Here is a 23,644-nt window from a genome sequence, read left to right as displayed (position 1 = left end):
CAAATACAGGCATGGTCACCTACATCCGTCCATCCCACGTCACAACGGGTTTTTAGAAACCAGACCCTTAAGCCATGGGGACTTTCCCTAGCTAGGATTATTGATTTCTCCAAGAACTCATCTATTATGCATGAACTACTATTCATTAGGGGTTCATCCATGACGTCTTCCTCTGCCCGACTTTACGTCAAATGCTAGCATTCCTAAATACCTTCCAGGTATAAATACACCTTCCCTTACCATGGCAAACCACGGCACGGCTCGGCACGACTTGAGTGCACAGTTCGCCACGGCAAGTTCGGAAGAGACCATGTCCCGGCCTGACGCACTGACCAGACGCTGTCATCCCTGCTTGCAGAGAATCAAGCTTCCAGTGTTCTGACTCCCTTCGTGGGGTGTTCAAGTTTGAGACCCGGAACGAGATTCCCACCTCTCTCATTCTAAGGTATGGAGTTGACAAGAACCTAGAGGGACTCTTGGCATACAAACTTAGTATATATCATACTATAGAAAACAGCACCTACTCTTACCTTGTTCTACACTTAGGTTAGGTACACTGGGGTAGAACTATTTAGAAAAATCAGACGAGTATTCACTTTTTAGCCTGTGTTATTTATGCATGTATATATGAATATATGTCATAGCTAAAAGACAATGCTATTGCAGTATTATTTTTTCTTACTGCTTACGCTGTGCATATTATATCTTGCCTACTGTCTAATGATTGTAACAGCTCATATATCTTACCCGAGAAACAAGACTGTTCAATAAATCTCTTTTATTGAAACGCCCGTCTATCTATTTCTGTGTAAACTCTGAAGAAACTAAGCATGCACGATTAACTGAGTGAAACTGTTATCAATTGTTTCCACGATTCTGAGACGCGTTCCGATTCTAAGGGAAACAAAGTTGTCATGTTTATGCGGTTGTCAGAAACTGATCCCTTCTTGTTCATTCGAGAAGTTTCTAGTGACCTCTGAGTTAGCTGGCACACACAAGTAATTACGTTTAATGTACTCAATAGGAGCATACTGACCTTAGTCCTATGCAAAAACTATAGTGTATATGATTCCAATGCACAGAGCCTATAAGGGAAATAGGAACTACACTACATGGTGCCCAACGTTTGGTAAGGCACTAATTTAACGCTAGAGACTGAAGTAACTCAGTTGTGCTTTTCTCAGAGACCCCTACTCATAATTCTCCATAAGACATCTGGAGTGGGTAGGGATAATATCCGCCATAGCTGAGTAGGACAAGAATCCTATGTATTAGCTGTTTGGTTTGTTCAACGTTGAAGTATACAGTGTTCCAAAATATTGTGCACCTTATTTTTGTTTCCTTGAAACTTGTTCTACATTTTCAAAAAACAATGTCCCAAAACGGGGATAATAATAATGAAGTTGCAGCTGACCAAGTCGCAACAGCATTTAATGCTACAGGTTTAAATGAAACCGATGAGGGTGTTATAAGCATCCCTCCAAACTTAAGGAGAACCATCACTCTAAAACGTATAAAACATGGCCTAACACCAAGAGGTGGTAGAGCAGTTTTTGTGATAGAGGCACATGAATCTTTTCAGACAGAGGTATTCTATTCGTGGATTACATTCCCAGAAGCAAATTCAGTAACACTTGTGTTTCACTTCTTCAAAGAAGATGAACCACCTGAGGAATACATTCCCTTCGAGGATATTGAAATTCCACTCACATACCAGGAGCATCAGCTCTGGTTTAAAGGCGCCCTAAAACATTTCAATCACATTACCAGGCTCAGTCCACTAGGTAGACCAGGAGCAACATGACCGATTTTAGCCAGCTACACACCTCATTCTGACATTGAAGAGATGTCAGACGATGAATTACTCACTCAACTCAAGGATGTGATAAAAATTTACAGACAGTTAGTACAATATGTCATGCAGACTTTGACAGTCCAACCACCAATAACCATTCCAAATCAAACCCCTCACCAGGGGAATACACTAAAGATTACTCTACAGACTTTACACGCAGTCATGGGTAAAATGCCCACAAAACGTGAACAAATTCCATTCTGGATAGCTCAAAAAAATTGTCAAATCGAGGAAGTATTTCTGAATACTAGCCCTTATAAGAAACACAGAATCTTAACAATCTGTCTACCAATGGGGATCGCACCACATCTGGAAGACTGCACCACTTGGGGCACAGTCTTTTCTGCTATCTATACTAAAACACATGGTGTTCCATCTATTGCGGTAATACTTGATGTCCTGAAACAAATTCAAAATGAATATGGGGCAGAGCCTGCTCTGAATCTAGGTATGAAATCACTAAAGAACTTTGACCAGGTCTCAACAATAATATCTAATATTAAAGAGGAGGCAGCAGCAGTGGCGATCCGCCAAAAATTAAGGGAATTTGATGTAACAGAACATCAACATGAACTACCCAGAATAATAGAAAAATCCTATGAAGAATTAGGCAGAGACAGGTTGGGTGGAAAACCAGTTAAACCACAACTGTCTGAGGGTCCTGAAAAGACCTCAATTAAACACAACCCTACATCTTCTAAAAAGAAGTGGGAAAACAACAAACAACATTCAAAAGAGAAACGTTCTCGATCCCAAGGTAGGTCTCCTCAAAAGGAGCCCTCTGAGAGGAGGTATAACTTCAGGAATAGGGATAATTTGAAAAAACCTGACAGGTATCAAGATACTGATACACGTTCCTCTCGTACCTTTCAGACATCTTCGCAGACATCCGAAAGAAGAGGACGGTCAGATCACAAAGAAGAATGTGTGAAGTCCAGAGATGATCAACACGCTCAGAAAACCAAACCAAAACCTCAATTCACTAAGAACAAGCTTTGGCATAGTCAATAGGTCTCGCTTTTGGGACCTTATAAGTATTTAGTTATGCAACTGTTGCATGGCTAAACACTTATAAGGTCCCAAAGGCGAGACCTATTGGCTATGCCAATGCTTGTTTATGTTTGTACGTGGTTCATAAAAACAAAATAAAATGCATTAAATAATTGGACTTTAAGCTTACTTATTAAGATGCTTAATGTGTGTGAAATAGTGCCAAAGCACTTGTCCTCAGTTTTCCAGACAATTTACTGAAGAATTTATCTTCTAAAGGACGTGTGTTGGGGAATCATTATGTTGGTTTATTTTAACTGCTGCAATCTATTGAAGCATTGGCTCACGGAGAACATCAAAGCGGCCGCGAAAGTGAAAGTAATCGCGCACATGCACTGTAGCTCTAGGCTGGCCATGGTAGCACTTTTTGGAGCCCTCACATAAAAGTCTCGCCAGACCAGCGCATGCGCTGGATCAGGCGAGACCTAAAAAGGTAGCAGGTCTGAAGATCAGACGTGCCGAGAATTCTGAGAACACAACTCAAGAACGAAGATTAGGCTCAGACAATGTTGGACAGTGCAGCAGAAGTAACAATAACTCGCCAGAACCTGAGGGAACTTCTGGAGATAGTGGACTTGAATGAGTACATCACATTTGAGACTGTGGACACCAGGAATAGTTCTCCACAAAAGTTAAATGAAATAACACTCCGGATGGAGGGCGACATACCAAGAAAAGTGAAAGCACTCTTTTGGGAAAAACTTTCAAGGGTTTCTGACATACTTCTAGCAGAACAAGACTGGCCACCAAAATTTGTCAGGGAGTGCCCACATGGCAAAGACATCATTATGCCAGCCTTCTCCAACCATGTTCCTATTAATTTAAAATATACTTATGCCAGGAAATGGGCAGTTGCCCAGGCTCCAGCATTATACAAAACTCATGTAGGATGGGATGAGGACTCACCTTACCATAAAATCCAAATAAAATGTCAACCTACTGCACAAAGACAGTACCCCATTACGCAAGAAGCTAAAAAACAGGTCAGGGAGATCTTAGATCAACTTGAATACCAAGGGGTGATTGAAACATGCACCTCATCAATGAACAATCCTTTGTTTCCTGTTTCCAAACCAGACAACACATATCATCTAGTTTTGGATTACAGACACCTGAACATTTGTTCTAAAACTTTTGCAGTACAAAATGCACACAGTACAGCACTAATGAATAATATTTTACGTAAAAAATATAAAACCACATTGGATATTTCAAATGGTTTCTTTTGTCAAATCATTGCACCTGAAAGTAAGTACTTGACAGCTTTCTCAATAATGGGGACTTAGCGTCACTTTTGTCGACTCCCACAAGGGTTCAAGAACAGCCCGGGGTTATTCTCAGCAAGAGTAACAGAGTTAGTACAAATCTATGATGATGAGGCATTGTCATATGTCGATGATATCTATCTGGCAGACGTTGACCTGTATAGGCACTTGAACAGGGTAAATACCATTATACTGGGCTTTGCCTCTGAGGGCTACAAATTCAATTTAAAAAAATCAAGAATTGCCCATCTCAATGTCCTATTCCTAGGATATGAGCTTTCAAGTGAAGGCAAAAGCCTGGCAGCTAACTTTTTAGAAAAGTGTGCGCTGCTTCAACCTCCAAAAATGCTGAAAAACTTATTTCATTCTAGGTTTCCTGAATTTTGGAAGAACTTACATTCTAAATTACGCAGAAAGGGTTAAACCTCTCTACGAATTAATCAAACCTGATTTCAAAAACAAAGATTGGACACAGCAACACACAGAAATCCTGCATTCATTTCAAGCTGACATGTTAGCAACAAATCCCTTACAAACACGCGTAAATACATGCAATTTAGTGATCCGAATAATTTCGGGTCAATGAGGATTCTCCTAATTAACTTTTAATGAAGGTGAAAAAGTACCAATTGCATACAAATCACATTTGTATACACAAGCGGAAATGCGCTTCACTTTGACAGAAAAAATTCTGACAGCAGTTCAAACCGTTGTAGCAAAAGAAAGGGCTCTACCTCAGGGGAAACGCATTATTGTCGTGACTCCGGTTCCAGCCTTAGAGGCAGTTACAAAAGCGAGCATTAAAAATGCAAAAGCTTTACATCCAAGATGGATACAATGGGTTAATTCTCTTGCTGCAACAGATGTTGAATATGTTTTTGATCCTAATTTAAAAAGACAAGCAATCCTGCAATACGAACACGAATGTCCTCTGCCTATTGAGATCCTCCCTCTTGACCAGTATGAATTTATAATTTATACTGACGGATCAGCACAAACCGCTATGGAAAGTAAGCAAGCTTACAGTGCAGCATGCGCGATAGTTAAAGGTCGTATGCGTAATGGTAAATTCCGACCGATGGTCACTAAAACACAATCTCTAGGAGCTGAACTACAAGCATTCAGATTGGCACTTGAAAATACGGATCACGAATTCCCCACACTTATAGTGTGCGATTCTTTTTACTGTGTTCAATCATATAATGAATATTTACAGAATTGGCTTCAAAATGGTTTCAAAGATGCAAAAGGTGGCACAATCAAGCATATAAAAAAACGCTTTGGGAACAAGTAGTTCAGTTGTGAAATGGACTACAATCCACTCACGTAATACACACGCTGAGTCATCAACATGATGGCGTTCACGTTGCAGGGAATTCATTAGCTGATGAAGCCGCAAAGGGGGCTGCGATCACTCGTTCAAAAACGAAAATAGACAGTGAGATATTGATGGCTGTCAATGCTTCAAGCAAAGGCAGTGGTACAGCGTTACCTAGAAGATTTCCACTCAAATACTCGTATATAATTGATGCGAACAACATTCCGTTTGCTCGAATCCCTGGAGTGGGAGATAGGGTAATTCCAAACATGGAACGTAGATTAGGACTAATCCTAGCAGCACATGAAGGGATAGCCTCTGCCCATGCAGGTGTTTCCGCCACAGTATCGTTATTAAAACAGAGATATTGGTGGCCCGGCATTAGGAAACAGACCAAAAACTATGTTTTGGAATGTGAAATATGCCAAAAGATGAAATTCTTTACAGTAAAATATCCTGCACAGACGCCTCTTTAATTTCAGATAAACCATTAGCTTGTGTTTACCTGGATCACTGCAGTCCCTTGCAAAGGGATGGTAACTATAAATATATCATGGTCGCAGTGGATTCGTGCTCAAGGTTCCTATGGCTGTGGCCTCAGCGCTCAGCTGATGATCGAACTGTTATAAAAGATTTGTGAGTCTTTATCGGCACATACGTAATAGGCGCGCTACACTCTGACCAGGGCCCTGCATTTAGCTCTTGGGCTTACAAAGAAGCCATGGCCAGTTTGGGCGTTGCATTGCGGTACTCCCCTCCATTCCATCCTGAGGGAAATTCTGCTGTGGAAAGGAAAAACCGGGACATAAGCGGTCTATAACGGCTAGAGTATTAGGTTCGGGTGATGGGTGGGTCAAACATCTTTATGAGGTCCAACGCTCATTAAACAATTTGCCAAGAAGTTCTTCAGGGGGGGTCACTCCATATGAGGTCCTATTTGGGACAAGAATGTGGATTCTTGATCACGAATGTAAAGGCACAGTGGTGGAAAATAAACAATTTGATATCAAAGATCATTTGGCTGTTTTATAGGACTTAAATTAACTAAGATCGAAACAAAGCAATGAGTTCCTAAAACAAAGCACCACTGTGGAAAAGCCAGCCGTCCCAGCAAGGCCTGTCTGGATCCCAAAGCTTGGGGATCTAGTCAGAGAGAAGAAGGAATTTGGGCCTTCTTACAGACAACCTGTACCTGTCCTAGCAATCCACGGATCAAGAACAGTACTTCTGCTGCCCCTTGCTGGTAAAAAGGAGAAAAGATTTGTGTCCATTGACCTCATCAAACCACACTATGTAGCCAATACTAAGCAGTAGGCCTTGTGGACTCCGACCAAGTAGCAGACACACTCCTCTAGCTACTATCCAAGAGGTTCAGACTGAAAGACCCATCACCATTGAGAATCCAACAGTAAAAATGAAGGACTAAGCAACAATGCTATGGAACTCGTTCATCTTGAAACCCAAATAACAGTTCGTCCTGATACACCTGTCTACACCAACGTAGCAAGTGGTTCCAGCAATTTCAACGAATCCTGATGCAATATCGACCATTGACAGAACTGCCTCTGGCTATTTCATTAACTTTGATACGTTTTCTGAGGATCCCAGCGAACCTGAAACGACGCCAGCCAAAAGAACTTTCAAAGAACAAGCACAAGACTTCTTTCATCACGTGAAAAAGACTTATCTGGTTTCACCATGGATTGAACTATGGATTATTTCTGGAATATTTTTCTTTCTGCTTTGGCTAGCCTTTGTAATGACTCTGAGTATGCTGATAAATGGAAGATATATTCACTTGGACACAGAAAGTAAAAATGTGAACTTACTTTTGAAACCACACAAATCATCCCATCGTGAAGCAAGAGACTTGTCAGCAGTGAACATCACAGCCATTCCTATACAAGATGGTATAGTTTGGAACAAAACGGATTATGATATATTCGGTCCGTCGGAACTTTTGAAGATTCCACACTAATTTAAGATATCATTGAGTGACTTTATTACCTCCAGTACCTATTCTGATGATTGGGACTTTGAGAATACTTAGAGGGTTCAACTGACTATGAACAGCTTTTTTGTTACAACCACTATGGTCATCATTTCTTGCATAAATCTGCAACACCTAGAAATGTAGTTATGTATAACCTAATGGGAACATTGCCCTACACCACCAAGGGGTAGCTCAAAAACATTTGAAATGAAGTTTCCATATTTTTCAGGGTACAATACATCCAATCCAGAAACGTTTTACTTAAAAAATGTGAACAAAACAGGAACGAAAAATATGTTAACTAATACAAAACAGATTTATTCTGCAGCCTTTATTGCCCAACTGTCTAGACAGGGTTTTGAGTTTTTGGAAAAACACAATTGACACAAAATCTGTCTGGGGTACAAAAGATTGCCAAGTACAGGGGATAGAAGCTTTGTTTAGAGCCTGCATCATCCCACAGCAGATAATGTCCAACAAACGTCTTGCCTTGGGTTAGCCAAGATCAAAGACATGAACACACCGTCCATACCTACACCTGCAAGTAATAGCACTACACAGGGGGTGGTCGACGCACATACTGTTTTACAAAACAACAGATCAGATTCCGAATGGGAAAAATGGTTGCTCTGGCCCACAGACACAAACATCTGTCAAGAAAGATTCCTGAACAAAATACAAGGTTTAACAATCAATAGGCCAGACCCACGATATGTTCAAAGACAGCATCCAGGGGTAGTAACAACATACAGTGTAGGAAAATTATGCCTTGATCATGGGCATCCGCAGAAATTTTTCCAGGGGGGGGCTAACCTGGCAAATGAAGGGGCGTGGCTAATGTTAATCAATAGGGGCGGGGCTAAAATGGCAGACAATCAGGATCGGGTAATGCTCAGGCCAAGCTGAGAAAAAAAAGTAGTGAATTCTGCATTTGAAACTGGACAACAATTAGAGCACACATGAACTCTAAAATTACCCCCTGGCCTCTTAAAACTCATACATTCCCTGATCCCTAAACTTGTCCCCCTGGCACCCCAAAACCCATAACCCATACCCGCCCTCACCCCTAAAATTGTCCCCCTGGCACCCCAAAACCCATACCTGCCCTGAACCCTAAAAAATCCCCCCCTTGTATCCCAAAACCCATACCCACCCTGAACTATAAAATTACACCCCTGGTACCCCAAAACCCATACCCACACTGAACCCTAAAATTACCTCCGGCACACCAACACCCATACCCCCCAGGAACCCTAAAATTACCCCCTGGCACCCCAAAACCCATACCCACCAGGACCCTAAAATGACCCCCTGGTACCCCAAAACCCATACCCCCCATGAACCCTAACATTATCCCCCTGGCACCCCAAAACCCATACCCACCCTGAACCTTAAAATTACCCCTGCCCCTCAAAACCCATACCCGCCCTGAACCCTAAAATTACCCCCCTTGCCCCTTAAAACCCATACCCACCCTGAACCCTAAAATCCCCCCCCTGGTACCCCAAAACCCATACCCACCCTGAACCCTAAAATTATCCCCTGGCACCCCAAAACCCATACCCACACTACACCCTAAAATTACCCCCTGGCACACCAACACCCATACCCGCCTGGAACCCTAAAATTACCCCCTGGCACCCCAAAACCCATACCCACCCGGAACCCTAAAATTACCCCCTGGCACCCCAATCCCTAACCCACCCTGAACCCTAAAATTACTCCCTGGCTGCAAATTCAGGATGGTAAGTGTAAAAATTCAGGACAAAGGGTCAAAATTCAGGACGAAAATTCAGGACAAAAGGTACGTTTTACAGAAACATCAGAGGAAGTTGCGCGATAGTATAAAAGTAAGTAAATAGACAACCACTTAAATACAAGTCAAAATAAGTTTATATCAAGTTGAGGCAATCGTGCACTTCACGGTTTTTTGGTATGCGCACAGCTTTGAGCAACTGTGCAGGTCTTTTTGAGGTATTTCATATGATAATAATCTATTTATATGGTTACTGCACTGGGTTAGCCAGTCTGATGTTTTGTTTACAACTCATGGTCTTGAGCAGACATGTATGGTGCGAGAAGTGCTCAGGAAGATCTGCTCGGATAGACTTTGTTACCAGCATCTCATATCGGAGTGCCATTGTGAGATGTAAAAGCGGCAAGCATAGGTGATTTAAAGGGAGGATTGCTGTGATGACCCCACTGTAGGGAACGCATTATGGGTGTTTCAGCAAGTGGAACTTAAAATATGGAATCTGACTTTGCTTATGGGGGCTTCGCAGAGAGTTGCACTAGCTGATGGAAGTCACAAAGGTGCTTTTCCCTGCAGCTTTCTTAACCCCTTCCATGCCCATGACGGAACGGTTCCGTCATGAGCATCGGTTGCGCTGTGCTCATGACGGAACCGTTCCGTCATGGCCCCGCCCGCGCTCGAACCCTTCAGCACCGCGGGGGAATTCCCGCCGGGCTGAAGGGGTTAAAGAAGGCACTGTCAATACACTATTACACAGCTTATTTTTGACACCTTGCCTATTGTTACAAACACTATATACATCTCAAGCACAGCTTATGGCACTATGAGGCTCTCCCTAAAACCTTACACCCAAGACAAAGCATGCAAACAATTACAATTACTAGTGTAACATTCAAGTAGTAGTTGGGTGTCACTCAAAATGTTGTATGTATGATGTATCAAATACAGAATAGTAATACATAGGCAAGGGAGTAGCCAGAAAATTGAAATACCTCCCACTTTGAACTAAAGCTCTTATGGCACCAAGAAAGCAAAGTAAGTCATCATAACCCTCCCCAGAAGAGGTATATTGTCCAGGGATCTAGTCATTCATCCTTCCATCAAACCCCTGACAGCTACCATTTCAAATGTACTGTCTGTTATCTATTAGTGTTTTCATCTACCATTCAGTCTTTCACCATTTATTCTGTTCTTCCAACTGTGTCCCATCCATATCCAAACCTTTTCAACCATTTGCAAACCTATCCAACGTCTATTTGTCCATCCATCATTTCACTCATCCATCTACCCTTTCACCCAATCCATCCATCATCCATCCACCCTTTCACCGAATCCATCCTTTCACTCATCCATCCTTTCACTCATCCATCCACTCTTCCACCAATTCATCCATTCACTCTCATCCATCCAACCATTTACCCTTTCACTTATTAATTCATCAATACATCCATCATTTCTCTCATCCATCCACCCATTCACTCGCCCATCATCCACCCTTTCACTCATCAATCCATCCTTTTACTGATCTATCTTTCATAGTTGGTGGTGTGAAGGGTGGGAAACCCCGTGGACAGTGCACACGTGCACACTACTGTTCTTTCACATCCCCTACTGCTTACCTTTCCAATCCCAATCCAGGTGAACAGAGCACAGAACACGAGGCGCTGCACAATACAGTGAAGACCGCTCGTGTTGCGTCTCATAAAATCAAGGGCTTCAGCTGTATTGAACGTGCCACCATCACCCTCTGGGCCCATACCACTCCCGGTACCTTGGAGATGAGATTGGCAGTGTTTCTCAGGGACTCTGGTGCTCGACTGCGGTATTGTAATGCAGCCTTCCGAGGTTGCAGGACGGCAGTGGAGATAGCGCTGCTCCTCCTTCATGGCCCGAGTTTCGGCGCTCAAACACCAGTATTGTGGTGCAGGAGTGCGAGCCTTCAAGCCTCCAAACGATCGGCTGGATCGGCCACACACAGACCTAGAGCAGGTTGTTAGCAAGGCAGCTTCGTTTACAAGCGGCCTGGCAAGGGTGGGTTCTTTAGTGGCTGATGGCAATTTTGCACACAGAGGGATGGTGCCTCCAAGTGTCACTCAACTCTAGGACTGTTTAATGCTGTGGCTCCCCTGACTGGGGGGCGCACTGAAGGACACACACACTGCCATTACGTTTATAGGGGGGGGACACTCTGTCGTGCTAACTTGAAATCAGGTTCTCCCAAGCAAAGCGCTCCACACACTGTGAAAAATAACAACTAGTTGAAGACGCATTCGCGCCCCCCTGGGAATGCAGCCATGGACACCCAGGGGGGCGCGCCCCACCGGTTGAATACCTCTGTTTTAAGCTAAGGGCTATAGAGGTTCCAGGGTGGGAAGTATGCCTTAGCAGCCCAGATTGGCCATTGTCATTCTGTATGTGATAATGAGCCACAGACAGAATGACAATGGGCGGGAGGGGCTGCGAGGAGGAGTGCTAGGCCTCTGGCAGGGAACAGCTCTGCTCCCTGCAGGGCCCAGAATTACAGACAAACAGCGTCTGTAAAAGCAAGGGCGTCTGCAGGGGGTGGGGGGGCAAAGAGGGGCACTCCAGGGGGGGCAAGCGCCCCTCCTTGCCCCCCCCCTGCGGACGCCCATGGCCTTGATTGGCTGCAGTCATCTACACTAGAGGATGTGAAACACTTATCTTTACTTAAAGAAGACGGAGACCTTAGGGAATTCTTGCTAGGTCCAAGAAACCGCGTCATAAAAGTTTCATATATGCCGGCATCTATGCTGCTTATAATCAAATATGGTAGGTTACCCAAGCAGACGCTGCAGAAAGAATACGAAAAATTGATTGTATTAATTTAGAGAAATCTCTCGCTTTGGTCGACAATGGGTTAACGACTCTGTCATCCAGGATATATTCATTGGGCAACATAGTACCCTCTGCTATAGACATTTTGGAACAAGATTTGGTCCTGCTGCGTCATGGCCAATCTCAATTAAGTTCTATTCTGTTATTGGGCTGAACGCTACAAAACCTGTTTGCAGGCAATGTGCCTTGGCGTTTCATCAACACGTCTTCTCTGTTTTCTGATTACAATCTCACTGATAAACAGATCGAACTGGCACAAAGGGGAGCAAAGTATACAGTGCTGAGCATTGAAAAACTGGAAAAATTGCTATTTACGGTAGCAGAAAAAACAGCTACAGAATGGATCATACATGGCAAAATAACTCTGCCTGTTACAACTTTCCATTTTCAGTATTGCCTTAGACACATGCCAGTAGGCAAATATGAAAGGTTGGGTAAAGAATACATCAGGACATCCTGGGATTTACCTTACACACACAGATGTTGGAGTGGGGAACGTGAAGTGTTTATTAGCGGCACGCACTGTGAAAATGCACTAAGGGGTTCACTCATATGTCGGGATATTAGTTTACATGGGGCCTGTAGCGGTTCCACTGCAAATTTAACTTGCGACCTTCAAGGTTCACGGGGCGCTGTGATTTATATTTATACAACATTTGAACAACTTTCAAATGGGAGTTACCTCATGTTGAACGATCAGAGCTGTTGTGGCATGTTGCCAGGTATCCCATATCTAGTAACAGTTACTTCCAGGGTCACTTGCTGTATGGAAGTCTTGTTCCCCCAAATAGACACAGTCAGACAGTCGCCTTTGTGGCCTCCACTGAATATCTCTTCCATACGAATTGATACTTTAAGCAGAATAAAAGCCATTCTTTTACAACAAACCGGGCCTTTGACCTCGGCCAAAGAAAACTCTGATCTACAAGTCGCAAGGACTTCGGCTGAGATACAGGCTCTGTTAAGGACAAATTGGGACATATCTTAAACATGTCTGATACGAGCGGTATTGTGCATGTATTTAAGACCATATGTTCAGGACTGTTAATACCTTTTCAAGCAGTCCTCGGAATCATTCCAAACTTCATGCACTCAGTGTTTGGAGGTCTGCCACTAATTCTAGCACTCGTTGCAGGAATACTGTTTTTATTCCTACTGCTACGCTATGGCAAGCCACTCCACCAGTGACACTCCCAGCACCTTGGAGAATGCTCTCCTGGAAAGGAAGTGTCGTGAGCGCATAGTGCAACTATTGGGTTTACCTCGTCTACGAGAACTAAATACCACATGGTTTCTGTTGTTCAGACCAATCTGGCAAGATTGCATCTTACCTGTTCTACGCTGCCTGCTTTGCGGTGGAGAATGCATGCTAGACATCTGTCTAACACTCCCATCAGTCATGCCAATGGATATCGATACTCTGCTGGACCCGATAACGGCCCAGGCTCTCTGTTGTGCCCAGAGGCTACCGATCCTGATGACGGCATTCATTGAGATCTTACAGACGCAACATGCTACTGCTGAGGTACAAGATGGATCATCAGGCACACAGGTAACATCAGCAACGAACACTGCTACTGACGATGCATCACATCTATGTGCAGTTAGTTTTCTAAACGAGGTAATCGACCTATCACCGACAACGGTAGGCAAATGTTTGTCTAGAGGATTAGAGAATTTAATGTTTTCTCCAGCATCTTCAAATAACTTTTGATTTGGCTCACAGTGTACTATGTAATCTATGAATTCGGCCATCAATTTTTTTTTTCAAAACAAAAGGCTAAATTTGGAACTTTCCTACGATCACCTTTTTGTGAATATCTGGATGTTTTCTATAGGAATTAGATCGCATTCGGGGAGCATCTAAGGAGACTTGTAATTGTTTAAAGGAATAAGGCCTTGCATTCAGGAAGGTAGGCAGCACTTTGCCGTGATCAAGAGTAACCTGGCAACGCATGCGCGATCGCGTCGGCTGGCAGTAAACAGCTGACCGTTGCCAATTGGGGGAAAATAGGTGTTAACTGTGCTTTGGACTTGTGAGTTACTGTAATTAAATAGAAAACTGGTTTAAAATGGAGAAAGGAATGCAAAATGCTTGAAGGTGGAGAAATAAGCTCCAAAGAGTTGCAGGAGGACATTATAAACAGGTTAATGGAGAAGGAAATAGGTAGTAAGGTGCAGGAAACAGTTGAAAAATTGATTGAAGATGGTAAGAGAAGAATTGAAAGTGTGGAGGAGGAGGAGATTTGGACTATTTCAGAGGAGGATGGATATCAGGATAGAGGACCAGGGGGATAGTAAAAAAAAACACAAGAATACCATTAGTTTATTGAATAAAAAAGCAAGTACTTCCAGTTTTGGAGAACCATTGTCTGGTGTCGGAGGCGGCACAAAGGAGAGGCAGGTAGACCCTCCAAAAGAAAGAGGCGAGCATATAAGAAACTGGCTCTATATATACTGCACCAAAGTGAGGTACAGTGTATATAGAGTCCAAGAGTCTCCAGAGGTAGGCAGAGGTTAAAGTTAGATAGAACCTTACTCTCTAAAGTTGTAGCTTGGTTGAGCAGTAAGGCAGTATCAGAGGACAGTGTTAAGCATTTGATGTACACACTCAACAAATGAATTCACACACTCAAGAACTGAACTCTAGGCCAATTGTTTTTGTATAAAAAATATACTGTTGTTTATTTTTAGAATCAAGCAAGTCTGGAACAGGTAAGCATTAAATACTTTTCAGTAATAAGTTACTGGATTTAGAACTGTTTGAAAATGCAATAGGAATGGTACTTTGTTTGATTTACAGGGGAGCAGTAGTACGCAACACTTAGCAAATACAGTACATTGGAATGAATAGGCTTTTTTCAATAAATTGCAGGTAAGCTACTTTTCGGATTACTTTTTCTAACACAGTGCTGGTTCCTAGATTCAGCACTGGGACATTTCCTGAAAACAGTTGAGAAAATGCGTTTTAGTTAGATGTACGATTTTTAAAGAATATTCTTGTATTTCTAAAGGTGACACTTAGAAACTTTTTCACAGGGAACCATGAATGTTATCCTATAGAAGGAAATTCAATTCACAGGTAAGTTACTTTTACCTTACTTTTCCTATTCAGTGCTGGATAGCTAGTCCTGGGCTCACTGTGCCACTGCAATCAGGCTGATTTGCATATGGCCAGGTCTAAACTGGGGTGTCATGGTGAGCAAAAGAATGATGGATTTAACCCAGATCTCTTGACTGGGGTGAATGTTTTGATTTGTTCTGCATTCCGTCCATCAATTGTGTGTCTTTTGCTTTCTCGCCCTAAGTGCACCAGGTATGCCCAGACGTGCGTCCTGGGCTCACTGTGCCACTGGAATCAGGCTATCCTGGCTGAAGAGGGGTGAAACCCCGAAACCGGCCCTAGGATGCTTGTTTCCGGTCTAGGGAGGACCTGGCTTGGCAGTTCGGGCTGGACTGTTCCCATGAGGCACAGGGTCAAGACTGATTTGCATATGGCCAGGTCTAAACTGGGGTGGCATGGTGAACAATAGAATGATGGATTTAACCCAGATCTCTTGACTGGGGGTGAATGTTTGATTTGTTCTGCATTCCGTCCATCACTTGTGTGTCGGATAGCTAGATTCAGCACTGAGACATTTCCATAAAACAGGTGAGAAAACGTGTTTTGGTTATTTGTGCGATTTTTAAAGAATATTCTTAGTTTTCAAAAGTTGACACTTAGAAACTTTTTGGGAGAAAAAGTGTCAATGTTATTCTATGAGGAAAAGCAGGTTATCAGTTCCGAGGTAAGTACTTGGTCTTTGGAGTTGGGGTTCTGGGGTTAGACTCATGGGTCTCCCAGGGTCAGTGATGCACTATTGTTGTACCCTCAGCAGCACTTGGGCGGCCGGGTGCAGAGTGTTGAGACCCAATGTTATCCTATGGAGGATAGGGGGGCTCTGGTTGGTGGCTTCTGACAAGCAGGCCACAGGGCTGTGGGAGCAAAGCTCCTAGGGTTTAGCTCAGGGCAAGTTGGGGACCAAAGTTGCACCCTCAGCGGCACTAGGGCATCCGGGTGCAGGGTGCTGTTTTGAGGTCGGGTGCCCTGTTGATTTCAATGGAGATTCTCCGGGACAAAGAAACACTGCAGGCTCGGGGACGAGGATCTTCCAGGAGCGACCACTACTTCGAGGGGTAAGTTGGGCTGTTGAGGTTTCGTTAGGCACCATTGGTTTGGGCACACAAGGCCGTGGGGCGTCGGGTGCAGGGGTGTCTTGGTACGTCGGGTTTTCTTACCCGCGCTGGTCGCGGTAGGGGGGGTTCTCTGGATTGAGGCTGCAGGCGTCGTCAGGAGGCTTGAGGCAGGTCAGGGGTTGCCGGATCGCCGGGGGGACCTCCTTGTGGTTTTTTTCCTCTTGAGCTCAGGCCGGGTTTGGCGGGTACCAGAGTGGGCTGGATTCGCGGTTCCTGGCTGGCACCAGGAGCTGTAGTTTAAACTCGTCTGGTGTTCACGGGAGAAACAGTCTGGAAAGTGAAGGCAGGCAGGTCCTCCGGAGTTTGTGAGGTTGCTGGCTGCTGGACATGCCGGGATTTCGCAGGAGCAGGTTCAAGGGGAGACAGGCCTGTAGGGCTGGGGACAAGTCAGTGGGCGCCGTCCTCTTGTTAGCTCTGCACAGCTCTTCGTCCTTCATCTTATCTTCTTTTCTTGTTGTTGCTGGATCTGAGGAAGGAAGGTTCAGGGTGCCCCCTGAATACTAAATTTAGGGGCATTACAGGTAGGTTAAGGGCAGGGATCAATGGGTCCCTTCCCTGGGGTGGGTACACCCCCATTTCTGCCACTCTCCAGTGGAAGGGGGCCAGGAGCCTGTCCCTGGTTGGCTGAGTCCCCCATCCTCAAGATGGCGGGGACTCGAGGTTGTGCTTCACCTCGCTTTCCCCACCTGAGGTGTGGAGTTGGCACACCTCTTTTCCTCACTTGTTTTTCCTGCCGGTTCTCCCGCCCAAAGTGGGGGGTAGAACCAGTGGGGACCAGTTGCTGAAAGCAGCAAATGGTCTGGAGAGGCTCACAAAGGCGGCAGGCCTTTGAAGTTTCTCCTTTGTGAACCCTGTTCCACCTGGTCCCAGGATGTTCATTGTTTCAGGCCCCCGAGAGCAGCAAGCCATCGACCCAGGGGTCCAGAAACATGTCTGGTGGTGGCAGCCTAAGCAGCCACTCAGTCAGGTCACTAGTAGTTGGTCGAATTTCAGAGGGCATCTCTAAGATGCCCGCTGTTGTGCATTTTACATTAAATCCCACACTGGCATCAGCATATGCTGAGAAGTTTGATACCAAACTTCCCAGTCTTCAGTGTAGCCATTAAGGTGCTGTGGAGTTCATGCTGACAAACTCCCAGCACCATATACTCTTAATGGCAGCACTGCACTTACAGTGCCCAGGAATGGACTTGGGCACTGTAGGGGTACAGGACTCATGCACCTGTGCCCACACCACTGGCATAGGGCACCCAGCTAGAGGGGTGACTGATGTATGCCAGGGCAGTGGTTTGTGGGCATGACACACAGGGATGTGTGCCATGTCGACTCTTCACTTTGTTCTGCACCAAGGCACTCAGTCTGCAAAGGCAGTGTGTGAGTGTCAGGGTACATGGCCTCTGAGGGTGGCACAATAAGTGCTGCAGCCCTTAGAGACCTTCTCTGGTCACAGTGCCCTGGGTACCTGTGGTACTATTTACCAGGGGCTGACATGTGGCCAGAGATGCCAGTTGGGTTTGTTTTTGGGGAAAGAACACAGGCCCTGGGAACCTGATTGGCAGGGACCCAGGACACATCAAGAAAAAGTGCATCAGATGTCTGGCAAAAAGTGGGGGGGGGGTTACTGCAACAGAAACCCACTTTCCTACAGGGCAACCTACTTGGTCTGATCAAGGAGAGAATGGGGATCTAGATGAGTATGTTTTGTATCTCAGTTATGATGAGGATGCAGATTAATTTTTAGAGTTGGAGAGTACAAATAAAATAGCATAAAAGAGGTGAAGGATTTTCTTGGTCAAACTTTATTTAATCCTGCTCAATTAAGACACCCAAGAAGTTCAGAGTGGTGACCGTTTGGGCATGTTGCAGACTATATTAGGTATTAGATAAGACATCCATTAGAAAGGAATGAGCGTAATCTCATGAGAGCAGAATGTTCACGTCCAGTGATAGAAGTCAAGGAAACTATGACTCCAAATCTAGAACCTGACCTTATAACTTATTTTTTTAAGTTGGGTCGAGACCCAAGAAAAGAGCTAGAAAGATCTTTAAAACAGTGTGAGGACAGACTCCTGGATGTCTTAGGTCCTGTTGCTGGGATCTTTGACGTTGTATTGCTCGATTTCCCCGGCCTTTCTGTGTTAAAAGGGGCCTAATGTGACTTCAGTCTCTTTCCATTCAAGTCTAAGGGTTAGAGTAGTGTATAGAGCCTATTTATTAGGCACTTCGACATGATCCTGTGTTCTTCCCCATAGATCAGGGTTTGCATACATATCCTAGGGGATAGATTCGTTGGCATTAGGGGTAATCTGTTCTGTAGTGAGGGTATTTCATGGAGCCGTGCTGAATTCAGGCCTGGTAGGCCTTAAACGGGAGAGACTCCATCTTTCCTCCTGCTCTGGCAGCTTGGGAAGCTTCTAGGTCATAGGCAGTGTTTTAGTTAGGAAGTGTTATTCGCTTGGAGAGAACCGGTTCAGGCCGGCCCTTATCGAAGGATTGTATTTTCCTTCATGCCGAAGACACTACATCAGGCCGGCCGGCTGGGAACGTGTCCTTGGCACGGGGAGGTACAAGAATTTGGTGGGCGGCAGGTTACGTGCTGGAATTTTCCATGAGAAAATGCACATCTATATTAGTGAAAGTCTGAGGCAGACACTGGCACTTGCTTTTAGTCCGTAGGCGGCACCTGGCCGTTAGCAGTAAAGCTACTATTTATTCCAGGGAAGACAGATGATAAACTTGAAGGTGGAGAAAAACCGAGAGACAGATATTCTTCTAACACAGCAGCCAAAGAGAAGAGAGTAGCCAATGAGGAAGAGGTCCCAGTGACTCGGAGAAAAGAGAAGGGAGTAGATCTGTGACTGCAGAGGTGTGACTTCCAGGCGAAGCCGAGGCGCAGACGAGAAGGGAACCTAGATGACCATTGAGTGCAGGCTACATACGACCAAGGTGATGTCAACCCCTCTTTATTAGAGTGTACAACTTAATCTTTCACTTTCCTTGCAGGTTATATGTGATGTATTCTGTGAGCGTGTATGTAGTAACTAAATAAAGTATTCAGTTTGTAGTGAGTCAACATGTGCTGTGTGTCCTTGTATAAGAGGGTAGCCCATTCTTCTAGTCAGCTGTGACTTGACATGAACAGATGTTAATCCTGATCAGGTAAGTGGTAACTGAATGAGGGAGGAAGGAGCCCCTCGAATTGAAGAACAGGTTGTGCTCAACTAGTGGTCTTTGTGTGATCTGATATATGGTAACGCTGATTCCCCTGTCGTGTATTATGGTAATAATGGGATGAGCTCGTGCTAAGGATGCCGACTGGGCAGGAAGTCCTGGGTCTGTTTGAGACCGCGAGGCTGAGGCTGCCGTCTGGGCAGGAAGTCCTGGGTCTGTTTGAGACCGCGAGGCTGAGGCTGCCGTCTGGGCAGGAAGTCCTGGGTCTATTTGAGACCGCGAGGCTGAGGCTGCCGTCTGGGCAGGAAGTCCTGGGTCTGTTTGAGACCGCGAGGCTGAGGCTGCCGTCTGGGCAGGAAGTCCTGGGTCTATTTGAGACCGCGAGGCTGGGGCTGCCGTCTGGGCAGGAAGTCCTGGGTCTGTTTGAGACCGCGAGGCTGGGGCTGCCGTCTGGGCAGGAAGTCCTGGGTCTGTTTGAGACCGCGAGGCTGAGGCTGCCGTCTGGGCCGGAAGTCCTGGGTCTGTTTGAGACCGCGAGGCTGAGGCTGCCGTCTGGGCAGGAAGTCCTGGGTCTATTTGAGACCGCGAGGCTGAGGCTGCCGTCTGGGCAGGAAGTCCTGGGTCTGTTTGAGACCGCGAGGCTGAGGCTGCCGTCTGGGCAGGAAGTCCTGGGTCTGTTTGAGACCGCGAGGCTGCTACTTATATATATATATATATATCCATATAATAGGAATTCCCTGTCCTTAGGTGGTACATGTATATATGTGGTTATTTAGGTATAAAAAGGCCCTAGGGAGGGGGTAACGTTCTGGTTTGGGTTAGAAAGGCTCTGTTGAGCGGGTTCTATCTGATCCGACAACCCAAGCAGAACATTTGGCGTCACGAACCGTTTACGTATTCTGTGTGCGTTGTGTTGTATCGTGTTTGCTGCCGGCGTGTGCGTGGTTTTGTTTGTATATTCTTTGTGATATATTGGTGTGTCTAGCCTTTCTTCTTCTTTCTTTTCCTTTTCTTCTTCTCTCTTTTTCACGATGTGTTCTAGACAATGTAAATCTACTTTTAAGTTGCCCGTTGATATTCCCGGCTGGGATTCAACGCCTTGTGAAGCCTTAGCCCGTGAGTGGGCTGAGAAATTGAAAGCAGACTGTTAGATATCGCTTGATTTATTTGCATGGGGGCAGACCGTATGATGTGCTGGCTCGTGAAGTGAGCTAATTGTGCTGATTTAGAATTGGTATGGGTGTGTGTTTCAGCGTGTCTTGTAAAAAGTGCTTATAAATAGTTTGCTACGTGAGGCAGAAAGGGCTGGATCCCTTTCAAATGTTGGTTAATATGCATTACACATGTGGGCATTTGCTATAAGAACGTAGTGAGTTGAAAACAGAGCTAGTTGATGCCCAGTTTGCTAATATATCTTTGAAGACAAAATTAAACGTGTACCAGGCTGTGAAGTTGTTTACTTTGCCATGCCAGCATGATTCAGGTGTGATAAGTGTAACAGAGAATGCAGTCAGGCTACGAGCTACACAGACGGTTTTCATTAATTCTTCTGAGGAGCTCTCTCAGCCAGAAAGGAATGTGCATGAAAGTAAACAGACTAATGTTTTAGGCTTCACGATCACCGGTTGCGGACATAAATTAGACATGACAGTGAATGATACATTTTGCTTCCAAAGAGAAATGCAACAATATGCTTTTGAATGTGAACAGCAGATTGTGTACAATAAGTCTGATATGTGGTCACTTCCTTAACGTGAACATTTATTTGGTGAGTTACTTCAAGAGCAAGGTGCCCTTTTTAGCTACAGGAAAGTGCAGGGAAATAACAGGTCACTTTTAAATTCAGATGCTGGGCACATGTTGTGCTTTTGCGCACCAACTAATACTGGACAGAACAGAGTTAGAGTCAATGTGGTTTGCCTATGGGAGAGTGCACTGGTTATTAAGTGGCATGTACAGACAGAAAAACAGTTTGCACAGGATTTGATCGAAAGTCCTGAAGTGGAGTTTAAAACACAAGATTTCCCAGTGAAGGTGCCCTATGTTACAAAGGAAATTGATTTGAAACAGTACAGAATGCCTGATGGGCGTGAAGGGATCAGTGAGATCATAAAGGGCTTGACAGACTGAAGTGGTGACCCTAATTGTGTAGCCTGTGTGCAAATATACCTTCTTTGCCTGATGCTGTCCCAGATATTATTACAGAAGTAGCATGGGACTTGATATGTGACTTTTGATATTGCCAATTTTTTTTTTTTCTCTTTCTCTTTTTGATATGTCAAGAGCAGTTTAGTTTTTTTTTCTCATGAGGTGATAGACTAATGTCACTTAAGAATTTGCTAGAATTAGTTGGACAGAATGGGAGGGCATTTTCAGATTACAGAATGTGAAGTCTTGCTGGAGGTAAGGAGTGGTTACAGCTGTTTTTCCTCTCAGACATGTAAAGAGTTGTTCTGGAAGTGGGTCATTTGAAAGCGTCTTTCAGTTTGATGTTTGGGAGGCTTGCAGTGAGATCATCCTGCAACGCTGAGCAGAGCTCGGGCTTTCTGTGAAGTCCGAGAAGGAATTCCTACGGGAGGGGTCATCTCATCTCAGCTCCTCTCCTCCGTAGGCAGGGACAGCTTCATGGAGATGGATGTCTGGGAGGCTTGCACAGGCGCAGCCCCCCCCCCCCATGAGGAGAGTCGCAGATAGTCCAAGAAAGTTGGCAGGAGTGCAGTTCACTCCGACCTTGAAGGAGATAAGGTGTGAGCTACAGACAGCCGGAGAAGCCTCTGCTTGTTATGTTTGGCAAGGGGCCATTTAGTGTCCGCGGAGATTTGTGAAGGGGGGCAGCACCTGTGAGGGGTGCAGTGAGAGAAGTGAGAGAAGGAGACTGCCCCAGCCCTTCTTGCTGTGTATAGAAAAGAGGGATTTTATCAAGACTTCAGAGGCTAAAGCGTTAGTAGTATTCTTACACGATTCCCCAGAGCTGGAGGAGACCTATGTAGACAGAAATTAAAATATTATATTTTTAGAAATGCAAGACGAAAGAAGTGTACTTTTGAAAAATGTTCTTTGCAAGAAGAGTGATGCTTGTTTCTTTTTCAGATTCGTCCAGTTCTATGCGTGTGAGTGGGACTCCCTTCTCCCGTGTGAGTGGGGCCCTCCCTCTCCCCCCCCCTCCCCCCTTTCCTTCCCTCCCCCCCCCCAAGCCTGGAGTGATCACCAGACGAGACGGTGGCGGCTGATGCCTGTGGCTATCCAGACTGGATGGGGTCCTCCCTTATCAAGGAGATACAGCTGCTGATATATACCGGAGAGCATGATGGACTGCTTCTTTCCAAGCACAATGGGATCGGCAAAGTGTGGAACTGTTTCCTTCACGTGAGGCCAACTTTATATGCATGAAGACTGTGTGCCGTTCACACAAGATGACTGCTTGTGTGACGGTGAAAACAAACGCCAAAAGAGGGAATTACAGGATGTGCTTTGCCAGAACTGTTTTCTCAACGTGAGTTTCGGATGTGATGGAAGGCGGCTGTGTGTTTTTTCGCTCTGAAGGACTGTTTTTTTTTTTTTAGGGATGGAGATCAATAGAGACGCTTTGCAGCGATCAGAGTAGATATTTTCTAAGTTAGTGAACAGTAATAACTTGTAGCTGTTGCTACAATATATGAGTTTGACAGTGGAGTTTCCAGTTTAACCATTAGAAGCATTAGGAACATTCAAAAGCTTGATTGATTTATTTTCTGTATCCATTCAACATGTATCCGGATATCTATGAGCTATTTCTAGATGCACCTGAGTTGTGGCTACTACATGTGTTTAGAGAATGCATATACCTTTGATGAGTTTTTGTTTTTTAGTCATGATTTGTTTTGAATTATGTATTTTTGTGTAGCCACTTCCACACATGAGTTGCTGTTTCAACATGTGCTTTTTAGTAGTTGTAACTTTTGATTTAGACATGTGGTTTTCAATGGTTTTGCTTTCAATTGAGATATGCAGTACTTTAATGATAGTTTTGCTTTTCAGTTATGTAATACAGTTGCTATTTGCTAGATTTTGTTTTTGACATATGTGAATGGTGATGATCAAGGGTCATGGGGTGCAATGTAGTGAATCAGCCACTTGTGGTTTGACACCCTATGGTGACCCTCAACCA

The sequence above is a fragment of the Triturus cristatus genome, chromosome 5_2 (assembly GCF_964204655.1).
Source record: "Triturus cristatus chromosome 5_2, aTriCri1.1, whole genome shotgun sequence".
NCBI lineage: Eukaryota > Metazoa > Chordata > Amphibia > Caudata > Salamandridae > Triturus > Triturus cristatus.
Note: the sequence above shows the minus strand (reverse complement) of the source record.